Source organism: Triticum urartu, chromosome 4A (genome assembly GCF_056163025.1).
Source record: "Triticum urartu cultivar PI428250 chromosome 4A, HENAU_Tu73, whole genome shotgun sequence".
Classification (NCBI taxonomy): domain Eukaryota; kingdom Viridiplantae; phylum Streptophyta; class Magnoliopsida; order Poales; family Poaceae; genus Triticum; species Triticum urartu.
Window position 1 is genome coordinate 41,644,994 of NC_141876.1, and position 5,854 is coordinate 41,650,847.

General features: G+C 52.9%; 1 pseudogene; it reads right to left on the reverse strand.

Annotated features, from left to right (window-relative positions):
- Window positions 1-3,775: 3,775 nt before the first annotated feature.
- LOC125554570 (uncharacterized) lies at window positions 3,776-5,506 on the reverse strand (annotated as a pseudogene).
- Between the last annotated feature and the right edge of the window lie 348 nt (window positions 5,507-5,854).

The window sequence follows — 5,854 nt, forward strand, 5'->3', positions numbered from 1 at the left end:
CGTCGGTCAGCTCCCCGGGCCTCCTCGGCAGCCTGGGATCGGGCCACCCGAGAGGCCTCTAGCGATGCCTTCGCCTCTTCATCATCAAGATCACGCTGATGGCGCGCGAGGGCGATGGCGACCTCCAGCTCGCGCCTCCCTGCAGCCAGGCGCAGGCCCTCGGCCTCTAGGCGCAAGTCTTCATCAGCAAGATCCTCCCCAAGCAGGTTCACCGCGTCAGTCGCCCTTCGAAGGAATCCTTGGCGGCGAGCGCGGCGCTCCCGAGCGCGCTCGAGCATGTCTTCCACACCATCATCTACCCAAGCAAGCGCCGAGGGCCACGAATCATCGTTCCCCCTCCGGGCAGGGGGCTGGGGACTGGCACCCTTGCGACGGCCGGGCGCGCCGCACCAGATGCCCGGCCTGGAGCCAGCCCGTTTCCAGATGAAAGGCGCAGGGGGCGCCTCAACCAGTCGCAGTCCACGACCAGATGAGAAGCCCACGGCAGGCTGGCTATGCCCCGAGAGGGCCCGCGAAGGAAAATCGCGGGGAATGAATGGCCGTGGGGCACCTCGGGATGGTCCACCCCTTCAATCGCCCTCACCACAAGGGCAGAGCTGCTTGGGGCACTTGAGGACGGTAGAGGGGGCGAAGCCAAAGGGGGCGACACCTCAGCTACTTCTGCGAGCTCGGCCGGAAGGGGCCTGCGGAGCAAGGATCAGTAAAAGCAACAAGAGGATCAGAAGCCAGAAAAGGAGAAGACTAACTCGTCAGTGGCGAAGTACTTCCTGCGCTTCAGCAAGCGACAAGGGAAGTCATCACCCAGGGCCTCCCTTTTCCTCCGGAGGGCCTCAAAGTCCACGCGGAAGCGGCCCAAGAGAAGAGCGCAAGGATCAACCTGCGCCGAAGGCGGAGCATCGAAGCTATCCGCGTCAGGGGCGCCTGCATGACGTGTGCTGCCAATCACCTCGCCAGAAGACGCGCCTGGGGCCTCAGGGGCCTCAGCCCCAGGCGCTGGGAGCGGCTGCTTGCCACCCTCAGCCTCAGCGGCACGGGTCCCAGGAGTTGCCCCCTCGGGAGCATCACCCGACGCTGTCACCTCATCGGGAGCCCCCTCGGCCTCCGGCGCCTCATGCCTCCCTGCTCCGCCACTTGAGGAGGAGTCGCCTTGGCCAACCGGAAGGGCGGTCACCATCACAGGGTTCTCGCGAGGCCCTTGGAGGCCAACGGGGCGTAGCCCCCATTCATCAAAGATAGGCATCTGCTTCACGAAGTCGTCCCTGTTCTGGCAGAGGTACAGCAGGGCCCCTCCCCGCTGGATGCTACCCGGGTTAGGGTCACCAGTCAGGATCAAGAGCACTGTCCTCAGCACCTCAGGCGTCAGGTCATCTTCCTGGAGCCTCATGCGATCACCACGCCCACTGAAGGCCCACATCCGGCGGGAGTGGCGTTGGAGAGGGGCAATGCGACACAACAGGAACTCCTTCACCACCTTGGGCGCTGTCACACCGATCGATTTCAAGAATGCGAAGCGGCGCCAGACGAAGGCGAGCCGGGGGCTCTCGAGCGTCTCCTGGCCCTAGCCCGAATTAGGGACAGCAGGCGAGGTTGGCCTCGACAGCAGGGGGCTGGGCACCCCGACATCAACATACAACCACCGCTCGTGGAACCTAGCCGAAGGCGAAGGAAGCCCGAAGTCGATCCCTGAGGCCGCAGTCTCAGGCGTGGCGACGAAGCTCACACATGCCGAGCATTGGGTAGGTTCGGCAAGGCGCAGAGAGAAGAAGTGGCGCAGCAAGGCAACGGAAGGAGGGATGCCCATCATTGCCTCGCAAACAAAAGCAAAGACCGAAAGAAGGGTGATGGATTCATGACCCAGATGCATCATATGGATCTGGTAATGGGAGAGGACGACCTTGAAGAAATCGGAAAAGGGGGGAACCAGACCCGCCCACAGGGCATCAGCAAAATAATAGACCTCAGTGATTATCCTGTCAGTGGGGAAGTGAGACGTAGGCCAGGCCGTCGTCCTCCCGCACTCGTTGAAGATGGTAGCCAGAGCCGAGCCGACCTTGCCCAGACACTCTCGATTGAGTATGATCGACCGGCCGACGGCGGGGGCCACCGATGGCGGCGGCCAAGACGGAGGCATGGGTTTCTTCCCTCTCTCCTTCTTCGTCGGAGCCATGGCGATGGGAAGGAGGGGGAAGATTCGAGATTGGATTGGAGGCAGGAGCTGGCGCTCGAAGGGAGGAAGAACAGAGGACGCTCGAGCAAAAGGAAGGGGAGCGGCTGTGTACAACTACGAGTCCGCCTAGCAGGGCACAGAATAAGGGGGCGTGGGGGAACAGTGCCGCCCACGTCCAATCAACCGCCACGCGGCGCCCAAGGCCACAGGCTCTTAGGGCCCGCGGCGCTTCGCCCTTGCCCTTTCGCCTCTCAGCACGGCCAAGTCCGGGCGCGCCTTGGGCCCGGCGGCTACTGTCGGCGTTCTAGGAACAGGGGTCCCCAGACTTGCCTACCTGCGGCCTGCGGCGTGGCTCAAAGGGGGCCCAGCATGGCCCATCTCCATCAACACAAGACCCAAGACCCTCGCGAGGGGCCAAGCCTCGCGGGGCGGATGGCGCGGAGCTTCCTCGGGCGCGGCCTCATCAGGCTGGCTCACGAGGAGGCGGAGAGATTGAGGCAGGGTACCTCACGAGGTGCCCATGACGCAAGCCATGACGACCAAGGGCGCCAGGCGGGCGCCAGTCCGCACAGTGTCCTCCTTTCCCCTTTGGTGCAAAGGGGGCAAGCGCAGGCGAGAGGATCAAGCAAAGGCATTCATTTCGGTGCAACGAGACCAAGACCAGTCCAACGGTGGGAAGGAGGTCATCGTGGAGCCTAGGACGGCGTCACCACAAAGCCTTTGGCAGGCGAGGACCAACTTTAGTCAGGATAAGTGTACCAGATGTTCCCCTTCAAAATGGCCAATTGTTGGCGCCCTTCCCGCTCAATATTTGGGAAGAGGCCTAGGGCCCTTGCCTATAAATAGGACTAGCCACCCCCAGGGTAGGGAGATGATTATTATTGAGCATCTAGATGAAGAGAGGTCCAAAACCTGGGCAAGCAGAGAATCAGAGAGAGAGAGAGAGAAGGGCGACTGAACTCCTCCTAGCAGTTCATCGTCCCAGCCAAGAGCAGACCCTCGCGAGGCTGTTCTTCCTTGTATTGTTCATCATCATCATCCCAAGAGGCAATCCACCCGCCACAAACTAGAGTAGGGTATTACACCACAATGGTGGCCCGAACTAGTATAAACCTTGTGTCTCTTGTGCTGTTCTTTCAGTAGTTTAGATCTTTGCGAGACGGAGAGGTAGAGGGCGTAATCTCCGCGCGCACCCCAGAGTTCGAACCTCAAGGGTCTGCCGGAACCCGAAATCCGACAAATACCTTGCTTTTGCCTTTGTCAGCGTAGGTGATATGCTTCAGATGCGATGGAGATAAGGGAGCGTCCATCAATAGATTCTTGTCACTAGTCATGTGATTTGTACATCCACTATCGAGGACTCACTCAGTGGCTTTGGGTTGATCATCCTGCAGATGAATTAGTGCAGCTTACGAACTCATATACTTCATTAGTGAATAATATGATATCAATTTCATCAAGCAATAAAACAGATAAAGCAGTATGAGGACGAGAGAAATGAGAATTCATTTCTTCATGATTAGCTTGCGTCCTTTCAAGCATATTCAGGTCTCCAGCAAATTCTTCAGACGTTTAAGTTCGTCTGGAGACCTGACCCTGCATAAGATATTAGTTCTTTTTCTTCACCACCCACATCTAACAGGGTGGCAAAGATTTTATCATTCTGCGAGCTCCATAAGAGAAAGGTGGCATAGATGCCAATCCACTTCATTTCACATTAGAAGGGTTAGGGTAAGCATAAGAGTAAGCAGAGAAATTCTTCAAGGACTTATGAACATAATGATTTGAAGAATAATGCACATATACATAATCCTTAGATCTTCCCTGCGAAATAGAAGGGTTAGCACGATGATGTTCATATGAGGACTTTGATCCTTTTGAGGAATTTGATCCACATGAGGAATTTGGTCCGTATGAGGACTTGGATCCATATGAAGAATTTGTTCCATATGAAGAATTTGATCTGGGGTTCCTATTCTTCACAGGTGGTGTCATGATGACATTCACCTGAAGATTTTCAAGGCACCTTTTTGGAACCCATATTTTCTTCATAGGAGGACCGTTCCTATAGTTAGTGCCAACATATCTAGCAAATACTTCACCATTCTGATTTTTGAACAGTTTATAGTTGGAGTAAAATGACTCATCAGAAGAATATGAAGATTCACATGTAAAGCCAGATAAAGTAGATGGATCCACTGAAGGTCACTTTGCAGCAACCCATGAGGTTTTGGGATGTTGCTTCGGTTTCTAGTAGGTCCCATCAGCATTAAGTTTCCTCTCAAAGGCAATACCCTCTTTCCTAGGGTTCCTATTGAGGATCTGCTTTTTAAGCACATCACAAAGAGCCTGATGCCCTTTGAGGCTTTTGTACATGCCTGTCATATACAATTCCTTCAGCCCTACATCATTAGTGATACTAGCAATGTCCTCATATGAGGAATTAGTGATAGCAGAGACAGTTGAAGAACTTGCAGCAATGGAAGCATTTGAGCATTCAGGTGAAGAATTAGCAGATTCACGTTCAATGCACTTCAAACATGGAGGAATAAATTCTTCCTGAGCAACGCTGATTTGTTGAGCAAGTAATGATTCACGCTCCTTCTGAAGATCTTCATAACTCACTCTTAACTGCTCAAGATCTTGCTTTCTTTGAAGAAATTCATAAGAAAGCTTCTCATGACCAGACAAGAGAGTGTTATGATGACTCTGAAGATTATCAAACTTGGATTGGAGTCCCTGAAGACTTCCAGCCAAAGCTTTACAACTATCCAGTTCTTCACCCAACATATCGCCGCTCTTATCTAGCATGTTTTGAACTTTTTCCAAAGCTCTTTGTTGTTTAGTGGCAAGGGAAGCAAGTTTGACGTAATTGGGTCCAAATTCATCACCAGATTCATCATCACTGGACTCAAATAAGTAGCATTCGGTTACCTTGGCACCTTTTGCAATAAGGCATGGTGTGGAGAATGATGATTCTGGATTGAAAGTCATAGCCTTGCGCGATTCTATGAGGTCCTCGAACCAGGGTTCATGGTGAGATTGATGACTTTCATAGACCTCAGAGAGTCGGTCCCAAATGAGCTTCGCATGGCTGAGATGCATAACATTCCTGAACTGATTTTGTGACAAGCCGGAGCAGATGATATCCTTCGCCGTGAGGTTGAGTAGCGTGTACTTGCGAATATCATTTGCCTCCGCCATCTTGCATAGGTCAGTAAGACCAATATCAATGACGGTCCAGAGTTTGTTGTTCATCGCCATGAGGCGCTTCTTCATCATAGCCTTCCACTTGGGATAATCATGACCGTCAAAGATGGGGCATGTCACAGTCTTCATTCCTGTGGTCGACATAACTGAAACTCCAGGCGGTTAAACCAAAATTACATAGAACAAGGGATTACCTTGCTCTGATACCAATTGAAAGTACGCTAAGTCGACTAGAGGGTGGTGAATATGCAATTTTTATGAATTCTTCACTGAGGAATTGCAGGGTGAGGAAATTCCTAAGAGAAGAACTACTTGCAGCAGAAAAGGTACTCAGATGTAAACATAACAGAACATAAGCATGGTCTTCATGATGAAATGAGAACAAGCACAAAGTACAGAAAGCGTAAACACATGATAAAACAGGATGAAGACAAACAGACTGAAGAAATTGAACTAAGGAAATTGAGAAAGTCTTCA